The sequence below is a fragment of the Penaeus japonicus genome, unplaced genomic scaffold, assembly GCF_977035675.1.
Source record: "Penaeus japonicus unplaced genomic scaffold, GWHDUDI00000001_assembly GWHDUDI00000040, whole genome shotgun sequence".
NCBI lineage: Eukaryota > Metazoa > Arthropoda > Malacostraca > Decapoda > Penaeidae > Penaeus > Penaeus japonicus.
The window spans coordinates 11,294,009-11,306,508 of record NW_028234442.1 but is presented as its reverse complement, the minus strand read 5'-3'; the positions used below and the strand labels follow the sequence as shown (position 1 = coordinate 11,306,508).

Here is a 12,500-nt window from a genome sequence, read left to right as displayed (position 1 = left end):
TGCCCTCTCTCTCATTAGCGCGTCGAGGCGAAAGGTCTCCTGCGACCGGGAAGCTATTAATAACGACCTATAACATTGTCCTGTCGCTTTATCAACTTGATGATTATTTTTGGAAGTTGACTTTTTTCGAGACACTGTTCGCTCTCGAGGTTAAGAGTTTTGTTTGTTGTTTGTTATTTGTTTTTGTGGAGGCTTACGACACTAAAGTACTCAGGGGTTGAATTATTTGCATACCACGCACGCACGCTCATACACATACATACATCACGAGTGTGTGTATATATATATGTAATAGTTGCAATGTGGTTGGGCCGGGAATTGAACCCAAATGCAAGTGTTTATCTTGAATGTAGCCAGGAAGGGAAGCTGGTTCACCGCGATCAAATTGTTTGACTTAATCATTCAATATCACACAGATTGGTTTCCAGTTATGTGTGTTTCAATGTCTGTATACGAGAGTAAGGGCGAAAGAGAGAGAGAGAGAGAGAGAGAGAGAGAGAGAGAGAGAGAGAGAGAGAGAGAGGGAGCGACAGAGACAAGAGAGAGAGAGGTGGGGGGGGTACGTGTTTGTGTGTAAGAGAGTGTGAGTGTAAACGAGAGATACAGCGTGAGAGAGAAAAAAATATATAAACAAAATATAAAGAAAGTCATTCCATTGATGGACCCGAACCCAAAAATGCGAATCAAATGAAGATTTTGAAATGCGAGCTCTAATGAGGCCCTGCACTCATTTTGATTGCGTTTCATTCGAAGACAATCATCCATGATTCTAATTAAAGGGGTTTTAGAGTCTTGTTTGTTTTCAAGAAAGAGGTTACAGCGCACGCACACATGCACATAAACACACACACACACATACATACATACATATATACATATATATATATATATATATATATATATATATATATATATATATATATATTGAATACACATATACATACATACATACATATATATATATACATATACATATATACATATACATATACAATATACATATACATATACATATACATGCATGCATGCATGCATATATACATACATACATACATACATGCATTCATACATACATACATACATACATACATGCATGCATACATACATGCATACATACATACATACATACATACATACATACGTATGTATACACACACACACACACGCTCTCTCTCTCTCTCTCTCTCTCTCTCTCTCTCTCTCTCTCTCTCTCTCTCTCTCTCTCTCTCTCTCTCTCTCTCTCTCTCTCTCTCTCTCTCTCTCTCTCTCTCTCTCTCTCTCTCTCTCTCTTTTAGACCTTTCTCCGGGAATTTCCCCAGAAAGCAAACACAAACCGAAAACGAGGTGAAGATACGGCTGGGATCATGGGGAGGGGGAGGGGGAGGTTGCAATTAAACGCAACTCCAAACGGGCAGGTGCAATCACGCTGATTTATTGTCACTTTCGTGTTGGTTTTGGTGAATTTAGTAAATTGGTTATTTTTTGTTTGTGGTGTTATTTTATTTAGACCGTAATTATAGAAGTCAAATTCGCTGGCTTTCCCGTGGCAAGAGGGACCGCTACACAAAATCGTGAAATTTGGAAATATTTTCGTTTATTTAGAAGACACGGGATTTTTTTTATGTAGAAATACTCTAGCGATTTTTTTAAATCTATGGAAGAGGGGCAGGGGTGGGTGGTAGGAGGGTGGGGTGGAAACCTCATTGGCCGGAAATAAAAAGAATTTGATTTCCAGCCCCAAAATTAAACATAGTGCACATGGACATACGATATCCAACAGCCGGCAGAATGGCCGTTATTATGCCATGCAAAGCGGGCGCGATGCAGAAATATCGGACGAAACGTGCTGACACATCATGATTCGTCAGCGCGGGAGCTCGTTCCGCTGCGGCCAGATTATCTCGACGACCGTCCGCTGCTTCCGTTATTGGCCATGTCCCCGGGGCGGTCGGGACGTAGTGCTTGCGAGTGCTTGCGAATGTCCCGGACGAGCCGATGTATGTCGCGGCGCCGTCGGCTCGCGGGAATGAGGTGTGGAACGGCGGCGGCTCGCTAATCAACACATTGGTCGCGCGGCGCTGGCATACACGACGTTTTCGGAAGTGATCGATGCGCGACACTCGGCTGGGATGTCCGGCTGTGCGCTCGGCGTTCAGATTATCCTTATCGGAGAGTGAGACTTCCTGCTTCCGACATTTTTTTCTTCTCTCTTTTTTATTGCGTCGCATTTTGCTTGATAAATTCTGTCGCGAGTCCATACGGGAAGTTTTTTTTCCATCATGTGTCGCAGCCACGCAGGCACGGCCGTTCGCACACTTCGGTCATCTCGCCGAGCGGGCTGTAGGCTTCCTCTTCCCGTGCAAGGTGCGAATGAAAGGCAGTTTGCCGGTGCGATTGGTCACCGTCGGAAATTTCATGTTGAGGTTGTGCAAGTAGCACATTGAAGCATGCAGCCGGGTCGGCCTTGTCTGGAAGGCATCGCTTTGCTTTCTGGGCAGAGCTTCAATCTGGCCGTAGAGGGTAAACATTGTTTTTGTCGATTGTGATTTAGCCTTGGTTAATGAAGCTTGTACCCACACGGTGGCCTTATCTGAAACGTCGCCTTTGGTGTTTGACAATGACGCAAGAGTTAGCCGGGGCGCATCTCCCTTAAATCACTAGCTGGTAACTCAGCGTCAATAGGCGTCGGGGCTGAACTCAAATGGGGCGCCTTGAAGGCAGATGTTATGTCTGCGCCAAGAGAAAAGTGACACACACGTGTTCGTGATCAGAGGTGTCCTCGTCCGAGGCGAGGAAAAGCAAAGATGGAGGCGATAAATTAGCGTTGTGGAGGCGTGTGGCAGCGCGGCGCGGGTGTGTGGGATCGGCGCGTGGTGTCTGCCACACGTGTAGAGGGAACACTCGGGAGGAGTCAGCGCCGGCCCCCCGTCCCCTCGCGTCCCTTGTCCCGAGTGCCGTGAGATATCTCTGCCATCTCTACAGGTGCCTTTGGCCTTCACACCTCCCTCGCCCTGCCCCGCCGCCGGAGATAGCTGGCCCACCGCCGGCCCACGCGATCACAGATTTAGTCGCCCTTTGCAATGTTTTTCACCGAGAGTGCGTGTGTGCGGCGGGGGAGGGGCGCGCTCGCCCTGCAAATCCCGCCGAACGGAAATTTCCATGACGCTCGCCCGAACGCTGAATCATCCGACGGCGGCTACGAACGTTTGCCGAACGTTTTCCTCCTTCAGAGTAGGCCTACGGTAAAAGGAGGTCCCTTACACAGGACGATTTGCATGGTTGGCTCGGCCTTTGTTGCGCCTCGGCCACAGGACTCGCCAGGACTGTGGCGGGCGAAGGACTTCTTGGGAGAAAGAGAAAAAAGTCAAAGAGAAAACGATCCATGTAATATCCTGTCCCTAAGAAGAGGCCAGGAAGAAACCGAGAACAAGGTATTGATTTCCTTGCATTAATAAATCGTGTGTGTGTCTGTGTTTAAACCTTTAGTTTTTTCCGTCGCGATCCTGTGTGCATTTTACCCGCCCAGCCGCTCGGAGCGCGAGCAATCTCTAGACGCCTGACTTTGGGCAAGCTCATCCTCCAGCCTCACTGAGGTCATTCTTCAGCTGGCCGAGACAGAACGTCGGCCTCTAGGTGAAGGGAGGCGCACGGCTATCAACCAAAGGAGCGAAGGATATCTCCGAGATGCTCCTGCAAGGTGAAGCGCCTCTGAGGGAAGTAATTAGGGAAAACGACAGGTAAATAAGATGAGATTTCAGGGATGTGAATCAAGCTGAATAGTGGGGTTAAGGGGGGAGGGGTTGAGGGGTTTGGGTGAGGAGTGCTAAGTAGGAGTTAAGAGTTCCCTGTAATAGACGTGTAATGTATGGTGTACGGTGGAATTATGCAGTGATCAACTAGTTCGCCGGATGACGTAACGGATGCTGTGGCAGGGAATGACTCCCAGTGAAGTGGATGGCAGTCAGGTCGCCTTGCTCCTTCCTCCTCCTTCCCGTTTTCTATGCCACGTCGAGTGATTTGCGTGCATTGCAAGATATTTGAGTGCACTCCGGCGAGACAGATCCGCACTGGGACAGGTGGGAGGGCGGTGTAGAGCGAGAGATTGGTTAGTGGTGTGTGTGCGTGTGAGAGTACGAGTAAGAGAGCGAGTATGTGTGTGTGTGTGTGTATGTATTTGTTTGCTTATCCAATGTCCTTCAGCGCAGTTATGTGGTACAATTTGAAAGTTGCGATGTTGGTGGTGATAATTTTATTGTCATGATGATAAAAATCATGATGATGATGATATTAGTAGTAATGAGGATTATACAGATTACAATTTTGGTAATAAGGATGAAAGTAGAAACAATAATGATTATGTTATTACTGATAATAAGTATGAAATTGATAATCGTAATAATAACGATGATATCTATGTTGATAATGATAATGATAGCTATAATTATAACAAAGTTATGAATAGATAAGTAAAAAGAGATGGATAAGAAAGGCTTAACATTTTCAAGATGAAAATAGAACTTTGCTATAAGAGCATAGTATATCAGGCGTTAGTCATGCCAGGAGGTAATATCGATGCGACGCTGGCTTGAGCAGAGCTTATTTCGTTCGGGCTTCGACTGGAAGACTGCTTTTGACAATGTTTATCAGCCATGTGGGGTTGTTATTGCTCCGGTATGTTTATTTACGTGGATCTTTTATTGTCTTCTCTCTCCTCTCTTTTCCTGTTCCTTCCCACCTCTCTCCCCTCTCTCCCCTCTCGGCTCACCTCTCGTGTTTCCTCGTTCCCCCGATGCTTTTTTGGCGTGTTTTGACGGCGAGGGAGATGACACGGAGATAAACGACAGCCGCTTTGTGTTGTCAAGTCCTGGTATCGAAGGAGCCTCGTTGATCCGGGTTGTCGCCATGACGACCGCTCTTCGCCGCCGCCAGTCGTAGAATTCGCTTCGAGACGACCGCCGAGCGCCCGTCGCAGGAAGGCCTGGTTATTTTGGGAGCGCGAGGCGGCGTCCAGCATGCACGCAAGTGCTTCCCCTTTCAAAAACTCATCCCTCCCTTCCGCGACGCTATCTTGCGCCGAATGCCCGGCCCACTCCTGAGTGCCTCCTGGCACCCGGTGTCGTCTATATCGACCCCGCCTCCCCCCCCCTCTCCATGTAAACATTTCGGTCAGGGTCACGTCGTCCTGAAAGTGTGTCAGGAGCGCGCTGCTGACGCTCCCTCTACCTCCCTCTTCCCGAGCTGCCGCGGAGGTGCTGCTCCCCTCCGGCGGCCGCCCGCCCTCCCGCCTCCCCTCGCTCCCCTCTTCCCTCTCCCGCCTCCCCTCGCCGCGCCGGCTCTCGACACCTGCCTGTATCTCTTGCGAGTGTCGGAACCGCAACGACACCTCACCTCCACCACCTCCCGAGTCCCAACGAAAGATCCCGGAACTTCTCTCTCCCTCCTCCCGGAATGTGGATTCAGTTATAGAAAGTTTAAAACGTAACGATGTGCTTCCGGCGGACAAACAGCCTAGAGAGGTTTAAAAGACTTGCCAAGACTTCCTTCGTTCCTGTCAAAATTCGCCGTGGATTTCCCGTGGCCGTTCTTTGGTTCCTGTAGCTTTCGTCTTGGTCATTGTAGTGCCGTGCTAAGGATTCCTGCAAAAGTTCCTGTAGAAGTATCAGTTTCTGTCGTTATCGTAGTAGTCGTTGCCTTCTTTAAGCGAGTCGCATTCCAAACGACTTTTGAAGAGGCCGAATTTTTCTCTTTATGCAACGACGCACCCCTAGGTCCCCCACCCCCTCGCTATGTACTTCCGTGGCCCTCGAGTCCACTTCCGGGCCGACGCGCACCGCCTTCCGCTCGCACAATGCTCTGCCGTCGAGGGAAGGGGTCTGGCGCGGGGCAGGGGCTTCCGGCGCTGCCCTTCTCAAGCGCGCCCATGTTTGCCTTTCGTTGGGATTGATGAAGTTTCCGCGATGTTCATTTGGCCCAAAACAAACACGCCGTGCGGGATGGGTCTCTTCCTCTCTACCTCCCTCTCTACTTCCCTCTCTCTCTCTCTCTCTTTCTCTACCTATCTATCTATCTCTCATTCCTTTCCTCCCTCCCTCCTTCCTTCCCCCTCTATCTCTCTCCCTCTCCCTCTCTTCCTCTCCCCTACTCCCATTCTCCCTCTCTCTCACTCTTTCTCACCCTCATTCCTTCCTCCTCCCTAGCTACCGCCTCTCTCTTCTCCTATCCCTTCTTCCCTCCCTCCCTCCCTCCTTTCTTCCTTCCCTCCTTTTTTCCTTCCCTTCTTTCTTCCTTCCCTCCTTCCTTCCTTCCTTCCCTCCCTCCTTCCCTCCTTCTCTCCCTCCCTCCTTCCCTCCCTCCCTCCCTTCTTCCCTTCCCTCCCTCCTTCCCTCCCTCCTTCCCTCCCTCCCTCCCTCCCTCCCTCCTTCCCTCCTTCCCTCCCTCCCTCCTTCCCTCCCTCCCTCCTTCCCTCCTTCCCTCCTTCCCTCTAAACGCAGGATCTCAGAGGGAAGGCAGCTTCCCTTTTCCACATTCCAGGAGGCGTTTCTCCCTCCATTAAGTTGGGGGGGTCCTTGTGCTGACGCCATTATTCATCATATCCTAAAGGTGATGGCATCCAATTATTCCTTCCCTCCCCCCTCCCCCCCTCCCCAGCACCCTCTCTCTCCCTTTTCTGTCCTCTCCCCGAAGATGTATTGTTTATTGTGTCCGATGAATGGTCAGCAGTTGTTTCGGTTGATCGCCAGACTATTGTGTGTTGTATCACATAGACTCGCCCACTTGGTTCATTATCCCGTGCTGTCGTCTTTAATTGGGTGCTGTGGGTTGCTTGGGTGATTTATCTGTCGTTCTTCCTTTAAAAGGGAGAGTATTAGGGCTGCTTCTGTTCTTGGTGTCTACTTTTTTCGGGTTAGGTTTTCTTTCGGGGTTTAGTGTGTAGAGTATTAGCGCTTCTTCTGTTTTGGTGTTTCCTTTTTTTCTTTCGGGATTTAGTGTGTAGAAGTTCGGAATATATTATTGTTGTTTTATTAGCCTTAAAATGGCTGAAATATTTATTTTTTGAGTGTTTGCTTTCCGATCCTGGAGATTTTTTTATTGTCTCTATTAATTCTAGTTTTCTGTCTTTCTATGCATTCTGATTTGGTTTCTTTTATCGTGTTTGTGGTTTTGTGTTTCCTTTTAATTCGGAGATAACTGACGGGAAAGGAAAATGACACCGTTCCTTGGAAAATCGCCGAGAGGTTTGGGGAATCAAGTCTGCCTCCAAAGATGACTAGAGACATGATTGAAGGCTACGAGAGTACGCTTGGGAAATTGCCAGCGGGTGCTCTGGTTGGAAGGAGAGCGTTATGTGCATGGCATCAAGGTGTGACACGTTCGGGAGCGCCATGTGCTGATCTGTTAGATCGTTTGTTTGATTTTTCATAGTGAGCATGTGTGTGTATGTGGGTTCGGGTGCTTGCTTCCTTTTACGTGCGAACATTTATGTATATGTACGTTTTATGTTCTCTTACGCACTTCCCCCAAGTCAGCAGTAGAGGTTTATGCCAGGAAAATGCACAGATGCAGACATTCTTTTGCTTGTCAAAGGGGAAATTTTGAGAGAAGAGGCGTGCTTCTGACTTGTTTAGCGATACATGAAGTATAGAAACTTGGGGAAGTTGTTGGATTAGTGTGTGGAGCGATGGAAGGCAGGAGGGACGGCCAGGGAGACGGAGAAGGAAGGCCGTTGTGAGACGAATGGGGGACACGGGAGGGCCACACGCACATGAAATATTTGGTACCATTAGTCGTGAAATATTAGATAGGAGCAGGAGATGAAAGGGGCAGATGGAGACGGTTGGGGCCGAAATGGAGCCAAGCTGAGTGTCATGAAGTGCCGCCCTTGCCAAGAAGTCCAGGTGCCGGACGACAGCACTTATAATTTTACTTGAAAGGCTTGCCATAAAGTCGGTCTATGTTATGGTTCAGGCAAGAGATTTGTTTAGGATGCGAGGCTTGGCCCGCTCGCGGGTTCACGCTGGCGGTTCAGATTATGTATTTATATTTCGCGTTTTTTTTATTTCTTTTTATGCGTCCGTGCGCGCGTGCGTGTGTGTGTTGTGTATGTTGTGTGTTTTGTTTTTTGTGTTTTGTGTGTGTGTATGTATGTATGTATGTATGTATGTGTGGTTGTGTGTGTGGATGTGGGTGTGGATGTGTGTGGCAATAATCCTAGTTTCGAAGGATATAGTTAAAGTGGCAGTGAATGGCAACGTAAGAATGGAGTATGGAACGGCCAAACAAGAATATCCTAGATGAAACCCCGCAGCCCGCCTACCAAGAGTGAGCATTGAATCAGCGGTTTATAGACACACGTCTGTTGCCGCGACGCCGACGTGTTCCCGCCGTCCAATTTCCCTCTACGGAATGAAACGTCTGGCCGGCTGCTGCTGTGAAGCCGCCGTAATAGTGTACACAGGGCGAAGACAGGCTGACACGACGCAACGAGCAATTGTCATCACGGAAACACAAAAGCCATTAGTATTATTGGCCGGGCGACGAGGAGGGGGGGAGGGGAAGGGGAGAGGAGGGTGTGTGGGGAGAAGTATTGTGTATATCTGCGGGGGTGTGGGTGGGGGGGGCGAGGCTGCGGTCATTGTGCATGGTGGCACTTTTGCATGCAGCGCGGCCTCTCGCACTGGGATGGCGGTGTTCATACTTTGGTTGGGGGGATAGGGGGCGTGTGACCCTTTTTATTTTATATTTTCTTGTGTGGCGACGCTTTTATTGTATTGACACCCCCTTCCATTTCATGGTGACACTTATGCATATAGGGTTGCCACTCGAGAAGATAATGCTCTTGTAAGAAACGCACCAGTGCTTCCCGCCTTCAAGTGGCACTCGGTGCATCTTTTGCCCGCTTGGATCAGGAGGAAGACGCGGGAGGAGGGGCATCAGTGGGAGATAAGGAGGGGAAGCGAATAAAAGTCGGCAGTTTGTTGGTCATGACGTCGATATTGAGATTGCAGAGGGAATTGCAGCGAAGTCTACGCATCTTCCCCGCAAAGTTTATTGAGGCGACTGTCACTCGCGGATTTTAAACACACTGAGCGGTTTCTTATAGACGCGCAGTGTTGCTAAGGTAAGAGATATACTTAGGGTTGTTGTGCTATTGATTCGCCGCGGGTGTTGGTGAGGGGGAGGGGGAGGGAGGTAGTGTTGTTTTAGAGTGAATGAATGAGTGAGTGAGTGAGAGTGGAGTGAGTGAGTGAGTGAGTGAGTGAGAGAGGATGAGAGTGGTGAGAGAAAGAGTGTGTGTGTGTGTGTGAGAGAGAGAGAGAGAGAGAGAGAGAGAGAGAGAGAGAGAGAGAGAGAGAGAGAGAGAGAGAGAGAGAGAGAGAGAGAGAGAGAGAGAGAGAGTGTGCGCGCGCGCGTGCACGAGTGTGACCATTATTAGCCTACTGATAGGAATGATGATGAAACTGTTACTTTGTTTACCAATGATTTTTAGATCACTATTTTCCTTATTACATCATTGCCGGTAATAATCCTATCACCAAAGTCATCGGTGCCATTATTACCAGTTCATTCGTTGACCTGCGGGTGTACGTTTATGCATATTGCAATTATTTGAGCAGTCGCGATTTCCCCCGTTGGCAAACAGTGCCAGGCATTCCTGAGATGAGATCGCCCCAAGCATTCCGAGGACGACCTTCCTACCCTAGGAGACAAGGGCAGAACGGTGCAACGGCAAGGGAAGAGTGTGCAAATGCCAGTCGTTTGGCGGACGTTTAACTTTCGTTTCCGTCTCGAGAAAGAAGGCAAATGTGAGCAAGTTCGAGAGAGTCTGGGGGATTAATTTTCGTCGCTGTTTTATGATTGGAATAATGGGAATGGAAATCGAGGGAGGGAAGGACTGTGAATAATTCGTGATTAAGTTTCGTCGTTTGATTAATGATTGGAATAATGAGTATGAATCGAGGGAGCGAGAGACGGGGAGTAATCTGCAAGGGCCTCGCAACATCCCGCCGCGTCGGAATCCTCTGCAGAAAAGCCCCTTGATTGAGTTTGCAAGTGCAATCCGTGCAGAGAATCCCTTTGAAGTGCAAACGTTACAAATCGTATGACCGAAATGTGCGTGTGTGAAGGGGGGTCATATATACATCCCCTCACCCCCCCCTCTCCCCTCTCCTCTTTCCTCTCCGCCCTCCCCTCACACCCTTACCCCCTCTCCTCTTCCCTAACCCCCATCCCTTCTCCCCTCCCCTCCTCTCCCCTCTCCTCACCCCCCTCCCCCAATAACACGTAGATATATTTCACTTTGTTTATTTTCGGAATGAACGCACCGAGGGACCTTGTTATCAGACGAACCAAGAGCTACGCGTGTATCTTAGGTTCTTTTATGTATTAATTTATTAGCTTATTGGTGGTATTTCGATTATTAAAGGATATTCCTGTCAGACTTTTTCTAATAACTATGAATTCGCAATAGTATAAAACGAGCCGATGTTTTCTGTCAGAGGGCTACTTGTCTTCTTATTTTTATCTTTGATTAATATGTTTTAAAAGTGTCGTCTTTTTATTTTTCACTTAATTTATCATTCTTATTTTTATTTAAATTGTGTATAAAGATAATTTTTCTCTCCAATTGCGCCATTGGGACTTATATTTGGGGACAGTTTAAACCTGGCGAAGGATTCCCCTAGAGTGGAATTACCGGAATATGTAAAGGTGAAGTCATGACAGACAGACACAGACATAGGTAGACAAGTAGCGATTGGGCGAAGGCAAACGAATACGCTTATGCATTTGCGTGTATACTGAAGACATGAAAAGAGTAGAATCACGGTAATTGCAAAGGTCCCGAACGGGAGTTGCAGAGCAGGAGGAATCATTTGCATGTCGAGTTGTAAACCCGAGTCACGAAAAGTTGCATCCGCCTCTTTATCTGTTTCCTTGTCCCTCTCCTTCCTCAATCCCCACTCCCATTCTCTATTTCTCTTTCTATTTTTCTTTCTTCTCTCCCCCCCTCTCTTTCTCTCTCTTTCTTTCTTTCTCTCTCTCTCTTTCTTTCTTTCTTTCTTTCTTTCTTTCTTTTTCTTTCTTTCTCTCTCTCGTTTTCTCATCCGCGTTTATCTCCCCCCCCCATTCTCTTTCTCTGCCTCTCTCTTTATCTATCTATCTATCTATCTACCTACCTACCTACCTACCTACCCCCACCTCCCTATTCTCTCTCCTCTCTTCCTTTTCCCCTCTCGTGTGTCTGTTTCCCCGTTTTGTGTCCCTCGTCCTTGTTTGCAGGGTGGAGTGAGGGGAGCGAGGGGGGGGGGCCTTGTGGAAGTTTCCCCTCGCTGACTCAGCCGCTCAACCCTTCCCTCACACCCGAGTGTCTCCCCCCCTCCCCCCTTACCTAACCCATCCCACCTACTCTGCTCCACCCCTCTCCCCGCTGCCGTTGCAGAGTCTCGCCCTTGTTCTCACCCTTGCCGTCCCCCTCTCGTCCTCGGATCCCCCTCTCCCTCCCCCTCCCCCTCCCCCTGCCCTGCGTTTTTCATCGCCCCCAAAAAGCTCTCCTATGTTCAGCCTTGCTGTACATGCATCGCCAACCTGTCCACGCGTCTCATAACAGTCCGAGTGAGGGGACGCGCGCTCTTAGGGGATGATTGGGAATGAGGGAACGTTCAAGGGGATGTCACGCAGCGGTAGAGGGCGTGATTGAGGCTGAATGTTCTAGAAGGTGATTAACCTTCTTTTGCTCCCGCTTGGCGGCATAAAGAGTTATTGTAGCCTCGCTTGATGTAGTCTGACAGGAGAGTGAGCGAGCAGGCCCATGTGGTTATTTCATTTAACTTCAGGGGATTAAAAGCCACGCATAAATTGGCAGCGAACCCAATTTATTAGTGGAGATAAAGCTAAATATATCGCTGGTCGACGCAGTATGTTTGGGGAATGTACGTCCCTGTCGAGCACTGGGAGTGTAGCGCCGCCTCAGATGCGATGTCGGGAGGTCTTGGCGCGAGGAGCTGCTTCCGAGTCCCTCTCGCCCTCAAGGGAGGAGGATCAGCTGGGATCGAGTGTCAGGTGCGGGCCATAGATAATGTCATTTTTGGAAGCCGACTCATGGCGGGTCGAAGTCGATCAGCATCAGCTGGGCGATTACGTGCGATCTGGCGCACATCTGCCTCCCGGGCGCTCGACTTCTGCTCAGCTGCTCGCGTTCCGGCGGTCGCGGACGACGGAGCCGAAGCACTCGCTCCCAGACGGCGCGCGGCGAGGCAACATCCGGGAAGCGAAATGTTATCCCTACTCAAAAGAGGCTATTTTTAGAATACAGGAGTGTCAGCCTGATGGCGTAGCATTGCTCTTGCTCTTTTCACTCCTCTTGTTGCTGTTTTTCTTATCTTGTTTTTTGTTCTTTTTGTTGTTTTAGCTAATGTTTTGACAGTCGCTACTTTTACCTGTTCTTGAAAGTGTAGTAGTAGCTGTTACTATTATTATTATTATTATTATTATTATTATTATTA

At 48.8% G+C, this 12,500-nt stretch overlaps 1 protein-coding gene across 9 annotated transcripts in view; it reads left to right on the top strand.

The window, feature by feature from the left end:
- Positions 1-12,500, top strand: part of kcc (solute carrier family 12 member kcc) — a 385,343-nt gene that overhangs the window by 202,208 nt on the left and 170,635 nt on the right. For 2 of the 9 annotated variants that reach the window (XM_086534208.1, XM_042999433.2), the window contains exon 1: positions 2,879-2,982. The exons of 4 other annotated variants lie outside the window; for them this stretch is intronic. The gene's annotated coding sequence lies outside the window, so the exon portion shown is untranslated. Of the gene's footprint in view, positions 1-2,878; positions 2,983-12,500 lie in introns of those variants that run through there. 3 more of the 9 variants (XM_086534209.1, XM_086534206.1, XM_086534207.1) reach the window with 2 other exon arrangements.